Source organism: Hirundo rustica, chromosome 19 (genome assembly GCF_015227805.2).
Source record: "Hirundo rustica isolate bHirRus1 chromosome 19, bHirRus1.pri.v3, whole genome shotgun sequence".
NCBI classification, from domain to species: domain Eukaryota; kingdom Metazoa; phylum Chordata; class Aves; order Passeriformes; family Hirundinidae; genus Hirundo; species Hirundo rustica.
This window is the reverse complement of record NC_053468.1, coordinates 2,494,504-2,507,779: the sequence shown is the minus strand read 5'-3', so window position 1 is coordinate 2,507,779 and position 13,276 is coordinate 2,494,504. Positions and strand designations below refer to the sequence as shown.

The 13,276-nt window shown below is 39.5% G+C and overlaps 1 long non-coding RNA gene across 8 annotated transcripts in view; it reads left to right on the top strand.

The window, feature by feature from the left end:
• Positions 1–13,276, top strand: part of LOC120761435 (uncharacterized) — a 23,166-nt gene extending 9,890 nt beyond the window's left edge. For 7 of the 8 annotated variants that reach the window (XR_005703647.2, XR_005703650.2, XR_005703643.2 and 4 more), the window contains 3 exons: positions 1,721–1,809; positions 6,768–6,968; positions 8,756–13,276. This is a non-coding gene — a long non-coding RNA (uncharacterized LOC120761435). The remainder of the gene's footprint in view (positions 1–1,720; positions 1,810–6,767; positions 6,969–8,755) is intronic. The other variant, XR_005703648.2, reaches the window with a different exon arrangement.

The following is a 13,276-nucleotide window of genomic DNA, read 5'->3' as shown; positions in this document are numbered from 1 at the left end:
TATATATATATTTATATAGGAGGAAATAGTAATTTATTTACCTGTACTCCTCAAATAATCTGTACAAACCAGTTGACTTCATCTATGAATTTGAAGCACAGTATTAAGAAATATCTCTGGGTTCATTTTATCATTGAGTTTTAAGGATGTGCCTTTTTTTTTTTTTTTTCTTTTTTTCCCTTTCTTTCTTTCTTTCTTTTTCTTTTTCTTTTTTTTTCTGTTTGTTTAATAATAATTAAGACCACCTATTAATCAAGTTCCACATAGACAAGTGAAAAACTGCTTAGTGGAGCTAAAAGCTTGGGAATTCTTACTTCAGTCTAATCAGGTGATAACAGCCCAGACTTCGTGCTTGCTACAGGGATTTATTTGGATTCACTGTTGCCTCTGTGGACTTCCTCCCCCATTATTTATGCATCTTTATTATTGTATTAAGTGGTCAATTAAATCTGGTCAGGTTAACCTTTGTTGATGATTAGAAGTAGGCATCTCAGCCACTGGAAAGCGAATCGTTTTGGGTGGAACATCTTGTTCTTGTTTGAATCATTATCTTTGTTTACATTCACACAGCATTAATCACTTGCACCAGACATTTTTGGGGAAAGAGGGGGAGTGCCCAGAGCAGGTTTTCAAATGCTGTGTACAGAAGTTATAAAGGAGAAACATTTCCCTCCCTTTTTCTCTCTGAGCAAAACAGGGAAACGGTTTGAAGTAATAATCTGGAATTCAAAGTATTCACAAAGAGCTGTAATTTGTTGTCAAGTAAGTTTTAAAAGCCAAACCTCCAGGCTGACCAGCTGAACTGAGTCCTGTTTCCTCAGTGAGAATTCTTCAGCAGTAGCATTCCAATATTGTCCTGGTGGAGTATTTGTTGTTCTTTTCCAATTATTACTGTTGTTTTATTACTCTATTTGTCTTTGTTCTGTGGTCTGTTCTTTTTTGAGTGCTAGTGAAAGCCTCTTGTCATTTTCCCTGTCTTTCCCCTTGGTTTGATGCTTTCTGCCAACTCCTCTGCCCTAAAGCCTTTTTTCCTCCCCTTTTTTCTCCATGCAATGGGATCTTACCTCCACAAACCCGTTGCCTTTATTGCTGGTGGAGGAGTGAATTTATCCCAGACAAATTCTCCAGATGTTGAGGCTTCTGTCATCAAGGTGGGAAAGACCAGAAGGAGAGATGGCAAAGTGACCTCCTGGCAGAATTTCTGATTTCTTCTTTGGGAAGAACTCAACAGCTCAGTTGAAAGATGTTCATTTTGCAGATTATTGTATTTTGATCATGAAATATTTTGTTTATCAACTGTTGCTTCTCAGGAACCAGATTGTGGGATCGTAGGAGATCTGTGAGCTCAGCGTGGTCCGGGAAGTGGGATAGTAGGAAATTAGAGAAGAAATAGAATAAAACCACAAAAGATTTCTTGGTACCACTATAAACCCATCATATATCTGCGTGAATACTCTCTGCCTCAAAAAGGAGATGTTAAAACAGCAAGAGCTGTAGAGAAGAGCAAAAAAATGCAATCAAAGATATGGCAGATGTGGGAAACATGAAGTGTATTCCCATGTTCCTTCTACGAAAGGCCTCCAAGTCATTTAAAGATGTAACTTTCTTTTATACAATTCCTTTTCTGATTAAAATAGTGTTCTGTAAGTGATTTTATGATACATATAAATATTATGGTTATCAGTCTTCACAGTTAAAATAAGGCTTTTTTCTTTGGCAGGAGGAAGGCTATACATGCAAATTTGGATTCCTGATGCATTCCCACTAACTCTGCCCTTCTGTTCTGGCAGCATTAGGAAGAACTGTGGGGTTTGTATTTTCTTTTATTTGTTTCTTTATGCATCATGTGCTCTCTGATTCTCACTTATTTCTCATTTCATTATCTTTCCTGTGTTTTCTTTTTTGTGGCTACATTTGTGGCTGCATTTTTTTCTTTTATTTGTTTACTTTGCCTTGAACTTTCTCCTAAATCCTTCTTTTCTTTTTAGCCAGACCTGAATAAATGTATTAAAGCATAATTTTTCTCTCCTTCCATTTCCACTTCCCTTCCTCTTCTACTTCCGTATCTTTTCCCCTTTCTCCCCTAATATTATCATTTTCTCCTCAACATTTGTTGATGTTTTTCTTTCCCATGAACTTTCCTGTCCTTTTTTGGCATTTTGTACTTTACCTCAGGGGAGATTCAGCAAGGATTTGGGCTTTTTTTTTCCTAAATAATGCAAAACTGGATGGAAACCACCTTAAAAATGTGTGGGACAATCCCTGTCCTAACTGTCCTGTGGCATGAGGATGACTGGGAGCAAATAAATTCGTGTTTAGCAAATTTAACTTCTCCTAAAAATTCAGGCTCCATCCTTCCAGCTGGAAACTGGATCATATAATGGGTTATTACAAGCTGTTAAAATTTGAGACCGAGGAGGGGGAATAGGCTGAAGCTATTCCATGGATTGTTCTGTTCTTTGTGGGAGGCTGTTAAGATAAAGCAACAGTATAAAAGATGAATTATATACAATTTAATGTAAAGCTGTTGGAAGCCATTAGGATATTTCTTCCTTGATTGTCTAACATTTGTGTACTTTTACAAAGTTTTACATTTTTTGGTTCTTTCCGAACATTATGAAAATTGTACTGAGAGGAGTAAATTCATCTGCATAAAATTGACTGCAAAGAGCAATTAGTCCTTCATTAATATGCAAATTTGGTCCAGTGCAGATTCATCTATATATGAGGCTTAAATATGCAAGTCAGTCTTGCTGTGCGAGAAGCCCAGATGCTTTTATTTACTTTGAAATTGAGGGATTTGGTTAATGATGTTGTTGACAGGAAAACTTGAATAAATTTGATGATCACCATCTTTCATATTAGACGAGGCCCATGGAAAAAAATTACCAAGTAAAATACCAATTTTATTTGGTAATTTCCTATTACCAATCTTGTAATAAAATGTAAGATAGAAAGTAATAGAGTTAGATTTCCTAATGTACTTATCCTGAGACTTAAACTGTTCCCCAAAGATGGAGCCATTTTTCTTAAACTTTGTTTTTCCAGAGGGTAAAGACATCTCCATAAGCTGTATGAGTAACACAGTGCCTGGAGATTTAATATTGGAAAGTTGGTTCTGTGACTTGCTTCAGTTGGTGAGGGGATATAAGCCTGGGAATGAAAAAGCAGGAGCTTTGGAAATGGTTCTTTGTCATCTTCCATGATTTATCTGTAGGATCTTTGCAAGAATTAGCATTGAGGCCTTTGCCCTGAACCTGTGGAACCACCCTGGAATCTGTCTGAACACACAGCCAATTCTATTTGGATCACCTAAGCTCCTTAATAAACATTTTCCTAAATATCTTTAAATCTCCACAGCCCTTGGTAATGATACTTTCTTCCTGCTGGCACCCACCGTAGGCTGGCTCAGAGAAGCCGGGTTTTTCCTCCCCAGTAAATCCAAGCTGTGGTGTTTCTTGCCTCTCTCCCCTTTTCCTGCCCCGCGGTTCCTTTGGCACATCCAGGATTCCCCTGGTTTTGTCCAGCATCCACTCAGGGATGGGAACAGTTCCTTTGCACTCGTCAGTCTTGACTCACCTGCGAGATCCCACAAGTTGTTCCTCCTCGTGTTTCTTCCTTTTTCTTTCTCTGCAGTTCCCTCAGGCCTAAATTTAGCTTTGGCTTAAGCAAAACTGGTCTTTGACTTCAATCATGCCCACGGTCTTGCCTGAGTGAGGCATTGGCGCTTCCAAAATAACAGAGGAACGTGCTTTAAATGGACTGAACTGTGTGGTAATTTATAAAGCTCTAGTTGTAACTACCTGAGGACAAGTTAATAGATGAGACCATTTGATTCCTCTGGCACAGCTGGTTGGGATATAAATCCTCACAACTGTTGGTTTGCAAATCCTTAATGCGCTGCACTAGGCAAAAAGTTTCTACGACCGTGTTCAGGAGAGAAAAAAATTCAACGAGACGCCAAAATTGTTCATGTGGTCTTGCAGGTGAATCCAAAAGCAGGAAGATAAAGATGGGATTGAGCATTTGGGGGGAGCAGAGGAGAGATCTGATGATAGTCTTGTAGAGGCTCTGGTTATCCTAGAAGGGAATCTCTGTTTTTTACCATCAGAACGAGGCACTGACAGTGTCAGAAGGGAATTTATTTGCAGTACTTAATAGTTTAGGAGGTGATAAATTGATTAAAAGGTGCAACCTTAAAACCACACCATCTGCTGAGACTTAAATAGCCTTTGCCTTTGAGAACACAGAATTGTTGGGCAGTTTCTGGTGTTTTTCAGCACCGTCCACAGCAATCTTGGCTTTGTGATCTAGCTCCCGAAAGGAGGAAAATATTAATTTTGAAGTGTATAAACAACAGGCACCTCAGCACAACCTGAGGTTGTCTCCTATCAACTATGTAATCTTTATATTCTAGATTAATATACACTTCAGCCTTGGAGTTTATTAGTCCAAAATATATTTATTACCTCATAAATTCAAACCCCCTCCAGTTACCATCTAATTAAACTGCGGCGCTGTGCATGCTATCTTTGGGGATGTATTAATAATGGAATTATCTTGTGAAACAGTAATTACATACTTTGTGCATTCTTTGCCACACTCTTTCTTCAGTGTCTGTGTGATGAGTGGGGCACACAGTGCTCCATTGTTTGGAGCTCCTCCAAACTCTCTGTGTATCCAAAGATAAGCAGATTTTTTTTTTTTTTTTCCTTCCCCCCTTAGTAGGAGAGGGAGAAAAGTTTGTGCATTTTTTGTACTCAGGAAGGACCAACACCACCAGACTAGGAACAGTTATGAAACATGATTGTGCAAGTGATTTTAGCTCGTGCTTTCTCCTCACTCTTTGAGGAGATTACCCTCAGGAGTAAAACCTCCTCGCAGGATATGTTTTGTTCTTACTGCCGCTGCCAAGAGGTGAAGACAACCATTTTATCTGCAAGAGAATATTCATTTATGGGACTTCACTGGTGACATAGGTTTGAAAAAAGGAAGATAGGCTTAAAGCCTTCCTCAGGAGAGAGATTTACTCACAGTTTTCTCCAGTGGTGAGTGTATTTGCTGTATTCTAATTTATAAATGTATTGACTGTGCTTCTGCTTTAGAAGGTTGCCCCCCATCTTCTACTCTGGATAATTTGTATTGACAGGAATTCTTTTGCTCATTTTCCCTCACTTACTGCACAATTAGGTGTCTGAATCCTGCCTGGTGTTCCCTTCCCCGCATGGAAGGAGGCACAGGAGGCAACACCTTTTGCACATAACTTCCCTGCAGTTTTGAAGTGCCTTATCTCTAGTTCAAGTACATCTGTTGAGCAACAGTGGGAGCGTGTGATTCTTGTTGACACAGGCTCTGCTCTACCTGACAGGAGCGGGGTTTATTCCCTCTTGTACTTCCAGCAGTCTGTGGGTTTAGGTTCTGTATGTTGTGTTTTCTTGCCTTTTATCTGTTCACTGCGCTTGCTGGGGCTGTGCAGTGTGTGCAGGGAGGGGAAGGGCACTTCCCACCAGTTTTCTCCCTGAATCTTTCAGATCTTTCCAGCACAAGTTTTGCCTTCTCCCTGCTTTCCTTGCCCACAAGTTCTGAAGCCTGATGCCAAGTACAAAACTGAGTGGTGGTCACTCACTTCCTGCAAAGGGGTTTGACTGAACTTCCAGCTGGAGCTCCATCCCCGCTCCTATATTGTGATTGCAGCTCAATGTTTCACTTGCATTTTGCAGTCATTCAGGGGCCAAGTTTTCAAGTCTTCCAGACTTGGACTTGTTTTGATTTCACTGCAAAACCCTGCAAGGATTCTGCAGCAGCAAGGCCAATGTGTTTGAAAGCAGATGGCATTTCCAGTACCTAAAGCCTGGTCAGGTGTGAGTATCTCAGTAGTAAGAGTGACTCAGACTAGTAGCTTTGATTTCCAATAAGACACTATTTGCTTTATCCAGTAATTTTCATCTGCCAGCACTCACAGTGATTTTAATCAGACTGTTTTCATGGATGAGTGTTATTCTTTGGAAATAAAGAATGCCTGACAAGCTTCTGTAATTTCATGAATAGATTTTTGTAAACCACAAAATGAAATGTAATTATTGTATGATATATATTTTACAGAAGCTCAAATGGCTTTATCAGCCCAATGTCTAGGAATTCACCTTCTGAGATTGAACATCTTGTGCTTGGTGTCTTAATAAAAATGGTGTCTGATACCACTTGGCCATGGTGTAGAACGAGAGTTTCCATTGTAATGAATAGCAAACATCTGCAAAGAATAATTATATTTATGGCATATTGCTCAAACACACATTATTATTATTACAGCTCCGGATTCATTCCTTTTGTCAGAACCTGCTGATCTCAAAACTTGTGTTTGTCTAATGTTTCTTGTGGCTGCTGATGAAATGATGGTCTGTGTGTCCCCAGAATGGTTCCAGGTCGTGTCTTGCCCGTTCTGTCACTCTTTTTTTTGTGTCCTTGGTGTCTGATTTGGAAACTTTCAAACTAGACACCTTTCTGATGTGTTTTTCCTGATGTGACTAAATTCACTGCAGAACACTTGCAGAGCAAGAGATGTTTGTTGCCAAGCAATTATATCAGATGAAACATACAGAAGAGTAATATTTAATCTGTTGGTGTTTTTTTTTTTTTTTTTTTTTTTTTTTTTTTTTTTTTTTTTTCCCTACAAGCATGAATCTGAAGATGAATTCTAGGAATTTAGGGAAGGAAAAAGACGGGGCTTTTTTTCTTAAATGTTCTCCCTTGTCTTCTGTATTTTGCAGTGATTGCTTTGAGTCTGTAAGGTCATCATGGTTGAAGGCGTGAAGATGAGGACATCAAAGCCTTTGCCCACTTATGACAATTACCTGGAGACAAACGCAGCCCAGAAGACAAATGTTATGTGGTACCTGTAAGTTCTGGTTCACCAAACAAATGAGAATCCGGAGGTACTTCTGAACTTGGAAATGAAATTTATTCTCGAGGTAATGGTTGAGCTCATTATCTGCTGCTCTTTATAAATGTAGAGTAAGGAGTGCAATGCCCATATATTCTGTCTCTAACAGCTGACGTGTTTTCTGCATTCCTGTGTTTGCCTAAGAAGTCATGGATAATCAATTTGATGTGCAAAATACACTGCACGGATGAGTTCTGATACATATCACTTGCCATGGCTGTGCTCTTAGGAGAGGCAAAAACTTCCAGGAAGGAAACAGCAAGGAAAAATCTGCCTGATCATTTTCTCATCACTTTTTCTCCAAGGACATGTCTGTGGGTGGATTCTATAGACAGTGTTTGGGGTTTTTTCCCCCGCCTTGAGTGGCTGGTTCTGTGTGTGTCAGTTATTTTCTCTGGCTGTATTAGAAATCAAAGCTACCTTATCACTTCAGGATAAATATATCTATAGTTATATCTCTACATCTATCTCCTCTAATCCTAACTACGAAAAACTAACATGAAACATTTCATTTTCAGCCTTCGTTATTATTTAAATATATATTTAAAATTATTTGTGAAATTCTCTACGTGTATTAGAAATAACTTCCCATCTGATTGGGAGGCAGGATAGGCAGGAACCAGCAGCAGACAGATGTGATTATAAAAGTTGTTCTGCTTGTTGTAGTGAGACTTATGGTTTAATAAACTCCTAGAATGTTTTTAACACAACCAAATTAAGTAAGTTTAAAATCTGATTTTCTAGTTCTAACCCAATCAGATCACTCTTTGCCTTATTTATGAGGACAACCACCCAAATTTTTCTTATTTTTAGAGAATTTCTCACAAAATAGAAAAATAGAAAAGAAAAAAAAGGGAAATTTGTACAGATAAAAAGCATGAATGACAATCCTGATCATGTGGAAAAAATCAATCTGTGAGCTTAGGCATAGTTTCCCATTAGCCTCCTCCTTTCTTGGAAATCCATATTTTCACCAGAATATCCAGCAGTGTTACGTAGCCTGTCAAAATTTGCTGATAATATTTCATGTCCTTCCGCTGGAAAGAAACAGCTGGATATTTTGTGCCATGATGTGACCAATCCACCTCTGTTGTTGTCATTTTAATTGCTGGGGCAGTATTTTTAAGTCCTCCACAGAAGGTCTTTGTAGTGACAAGCGAACGGTTCACGCTTCGTAAGCAAACATAAAGAATGCTGCTGCTAATTGGAGAGGGAGTAATGCAGTTATGATTCCATCAACATTTAAGTTACATTGGGAAGGGACACGGGTTTTATTTTTTTTTGGTGGGGAAGGTTTTAGAACAGAACAGATTAATCCTGGAATTACAGGGATGGGAGAAATGGAAGTTAAATTGTTCTAAGCTCTATCTGCAGTATAGGAATCAGCATTTTATTACTCTTTCTTTGAAATCAGAGTTACTAATTGCTGGCTTGTGAAATATCTTGTCTGTGGAAATGGAAAGCATGGACAGCCTCAAAAATCTCCCTTTCCCTTGCCCTGAAGAACTGCAGCCCAGTGTTTCGTGTGGAGGAGGACTCCTCAAAAATCCCCAGTTTCCCAAAGGAAGGCGGTTCTTATTCAGTAATTTAGGTCTTTTGGGTGTTTTCCCCTTGATATTCTGCCTGTTGTACCTGCAGACCTCTCAGTTTCTAAAAGTCTTCTGGACCTTGTGTTAAACCTTGTCTTTTTTCCCTGAATTACACTTCCATGGAATACTTACTTGGCTGTGGGTTACCAGTTGTGCAGTTATGTACCAAAAATTCTTTCCCCTTAATGCTGATTTAATTTTTTTATACTCACATCTCTCTCCTCAGGTGGAGCCTCATCTCAAGTAGCCTTGGGATGGCCAAAGCTGCTTCCTTTTCCAGTTCACTGCCTGGATTTTAGGAGATACCATTTTTTAGCCTCGAAACAAGGAAATCACAGCTATTTCCATGGGAAGAATCACAGAGATGACAGGGCTTCCCCCCAGAACACTGCCTGTGTAATTGCTGAAGACATTCCAAGCCAGTCTAACGAAGTGCTGTCTGCCAGTCATTATGTTCTCCTTGGAGGACCATCTGTTGCACTTCAAATATGTAAAGGTCTCTATCATTTATTGCTGCAAACAAATCCAGGCCTTTGTCTGACGTGCTGGAGCTCCCGGATGGATTCTAAAGGTGGATTCAGTCACAAAGGGCAGGCTATTCCCTTTGGTTGTATTCCTTCAGCTCGAATTTCAGAGCACAAATGTACTGATTAAACCAATATCTGAATATTTTCTACTTCTTTAGAAATGAATTGTGAACAGCAACTAAAAAGATCTGAAATACGTGGGGTTTTTTGTTCAGCCAGGAGGACACTGGAAGATTTTTGCTTCTGATGAACAAATTTTTCCATTGTAGTGGTATCCAGATTTGATATATGCTGAGATTGGAATGAAAATTACCTTATTTTGACTAAATTCTTTAATTAGCTTATTTGTATCTGAAACTAGTGAGTCAAAGGAATAGTAAAAAAAAAAAGTCAGCAGCTTAAAATGCTCAAACCTTCCTTAGCACATGTCCTTTACAAGGATGTAATACTTGGTTGTACAGTCATTATTTATAGATTAATTAGGATCCTTTCCATGAGTAAAATGAGCAAGATCAGGCATTAAAATATGCTGGTTTTTGTTTTTCCTGCTGCAGATTTTAAAGAGCTGTACAGTCAGTTTGGAGAGCATGAGCCTTGTGTTTTCACAGCGGAAAAGTTCTGTTCAGAGATTCCCAGCCAGAGGAATCCATAACAATTTCTGTCTGATTAGGGAGTGGTCCTATCTTTTTCCCTTTCTCCTCTTTCCCTTCTCCTTCCTGCACAGCAGCTAATGTTCTGGTCAGAAGTAATAATATGTTAGATCTTGAATGTCAGCAGCCCCAGAGATTCTGACAAGACTATTCATGTGCATTCATACGTCTTAACCAAAGCTGACACTAAAGAGAGCAAGAATTCTCATATTCCTCTTTTTATTGCCGTGCATTAAACCCAAATCTTCTCTTGGAGACCTCTGCTAGAAATGACACATTCACCATTTGAAAAAGGCATTTTAGCAAGGTCTAAACAAAGCAGCTGGACATCAATCTGGCACAGGGCAGGGGCTCCTGTGAGAGCTCACATTGCAAAGCTGAACTCTGCTTTACACCTTACAAATGTTGTGAGATAAATACTAATGGGAAATAACCGTTCCTCCGAATCTTTCTAAATTTCAATTAAAAATCAAGTGATTTATTTATTTATTTATTTAAACCATAGGACATGTCTTTATAGGAATATTTGGATTCTGGAAATTCAGGGTTGTTTTCTGACAGAAACACTAAGTGAATATTCTGCTCTGCCTTTTACTCTGGACATATTTTACACACACTTGTAGGATGGTGCACAGCACATGTTTGGGTAATTTTGCAGGGATTCTGATTAAGCTGTTAAAGCCAGGTAGGTAATTTTGCCAGCAATGATATTTTTAATCTTCTTTTTTAAAATGGTTTGGTAGTAGTGACTAAGGCAGACTAGGTGGCTCTGGGCAGCTCGCCATTTTTAGGTAGTTTAATTTGTTAAAAATTATCTTTCTTCCCACCCAAATCCCCTTGAAACCATTTGGAGAAGAGAACTGTTGAACAGTTGCCAGTAATAAGTCCTGCTGAGACCTCTGTATCCTCCTGACAGAAATGTTGGTGCCAACTGGAGACTGACTGGCACGAGTTTGAACTCTACACTGCTTGATATATTTACTTCACATGCACCAATTACAATAATTACCACCTCTGCAGCTGAAGTTTAAGCGCTGCAGGTCTGCACTCCATACCTCAGATGGTTGGCAGTATGTTCAATCCTATAATCTCCATTTTCTTGGAATAATTACGTAGAAAATAAGGAGAGAGTCTGAATGGGAATCAGAGGCTGAATAATAGAGTTGTTTGTCATGTTGCTATTGTTAAGCTTCATTTATTTCTATTTAATCTTTCTTTCTAAAAGGCAGCATCTTCTTTTGCCTGCAGAGATCCACCAGGAGCTGCTGTAGTCCATTGACTTTTATATTCAGCAGTGGAGTATCTCTTGATGTGAATGAAAAGGCAACATGAACTCCTACTTTGTTTAGATGTTTTAAAAATATAAATATTCCTTTCAAAAGAAATGCTTTTGACTAGAAGGGGAAATCGCCCATCCCTTACTCCTTTTGGCTGGGTGTTTCCATGTGAGATTGTAGGGATTTAAATCCCAGGATTGGCTTTAACTGCCCAGCTCCTGTCAATTCCACTGGTTTAAATCTGATGCAATGGGGACCATCTCTCCAATCCCTGTTGGCTTTCCAAGAGACTGGTTAATTTTTAAATTGGATCAGCAACATTTAAAAAAAAAAAAAAAAAATCTCCAAAAATGGTTACGTTTCTATTGCATAAAGATAAACCTTAGACTGAGCACAAACTGACTTGCCTGTAGCTTTCCTAATATGATTGCACTGCACAGAGTAGATACTAAAATTTATATTAAAATTTCTTCATGCAACTTCCCTCTGGGGAGAGGAAGAGGGAAGGAAAAAGCTTCATGTGACAGATGCTAATTATGCAGCTTAATGCACTTCTGGAAGTTGCAGAGATGAGAACTCTATAAGAACCTATCTACAAAACAAAGCACATTTTCAACAGCATTTTTTCCTCAATTCTTTTTTAATCTGCCTCCCCTCTGTTTTCCAGGAGACTTTATTTCCCAGAGAAATACAAATTACAAAGGGCAAGCAGTGTCTCGGGTGCAGAATTCTCCAGACGTGGATGTGATTGTTCTCCACTGTGTCTTACTCTTCTGAGGTGCTGTTCATAGAACTGGGAAAGCTTCAAGGTTCTGAGCCAGGAAGAGTTTGAGCTCAAAGTTCCCTTCTTGATGCGTTAGTTTTTTTTCCTCTTTAGTGGATATTTTATCAGTTCCTTATCCTGTGTTTAGGGTTACTGGAAAAATGATGTTCTGCACTTGTGCTGGGATCCTCTAGAAGGATTTCTAGTGATGAACGTGTCAAGATCCCAAAATGCATTACATAGAGAGGTGAACTGGGACACATGAACTGAGTTCCTCAAAACTGGGAGGTGCAGCCACACCAAATCCAGTGTTAGACACTAATCCTCTCCTCCAGACCCTGAGCTGTGCTGTTTGAGGGAAAAGAAATCGGAAAATTTGGTGTTATCAAGAACCATCGTCCTGGATGTCCAAATCCACCACACCCCTTTTACCAAATGATTCCTTTTCCTCTTAGTGATAGATCCATACCAGCTCTTGTGTACTTAATGCCAAATGCTGCTTTCCCTGATTTCCATCATATCCTTGGATTTCTCCGCTGGGGAGGAGTGACTCGAGAACCTTTGCTGCAGGGACATCACGGTGGCGCTGGGAGCTCCGAGGGGCACCCAGGAATGCTCCTCACAGCCCCTGGCTGCAGCCAGCCCAGGGAAAACCATCTGTTCCCCTTGGAAAGGGGTTTGCTTCCCCCCGGAGCCCTCCCCCCGCGTCCCGGCCCCGGCCCCAGCTGCCGTGTTTCGATGAGCACCGAGGGAATGAATCTCCTGCGTTTAAAAATACTCTGCTTCTATTTAGATGAAAAGAAGAATCTTGCTTGCCTACACTGGCATACAAAAATAGGCTCAGTGTGAGTAAATCTTCAAAGTTTCTCTTGGTGAATATATCTAGCCTCACTTCTTTCTTTTTTTTAACTTATAAGTTTATTTATAGAGTGTCCTTCTTTCCTCCTACTCTATCGAGACATTTGCAGAAGGTTGTTGCTCGTCTTGTTCAGGAGTCCTGAAATAATTTGCAGGGCCTTTGAAACATCATCGTGTTGCATAGTTGTGATCAACGTGCTGCTGTTGCATGAACGTATCATATTTTAATGTGAATGTCAGGTTAGCCGAGACATTCAGGGCTTTCTTTTCCTCTAGGTGCTTTACACTGGTTTGTGTTTTCACTTGAACGCTGCAGTAAAAATTCTGCATATAGTAACTTAAAATTTTCCATTCTACATGCAAGGCATTGCCTAGAAAATTAATGTGTAATATGAGAGGATTAGTAAGATGCATACACTTTCCAAACATCTCTTAAAAATAGCTTTCGCTGTCACTGTAGCATCTAAATTCTGAATAATCTCACAGTCCTTCTGCAAATCTGTGCAAGTAGTAACAGAGAAGCCACCTACTTCATCCTCTTGAACTGCACAATATGGATCTGGGCATGGAAAAACTGGCTTTTGGAGTAGGACTCTGCTTTGGCAGAGAGGCAGTCTGTGAGACTAGTGAGAGCACTAACGCTTGCATTAAATATTAAAGTCAGCTTTCACA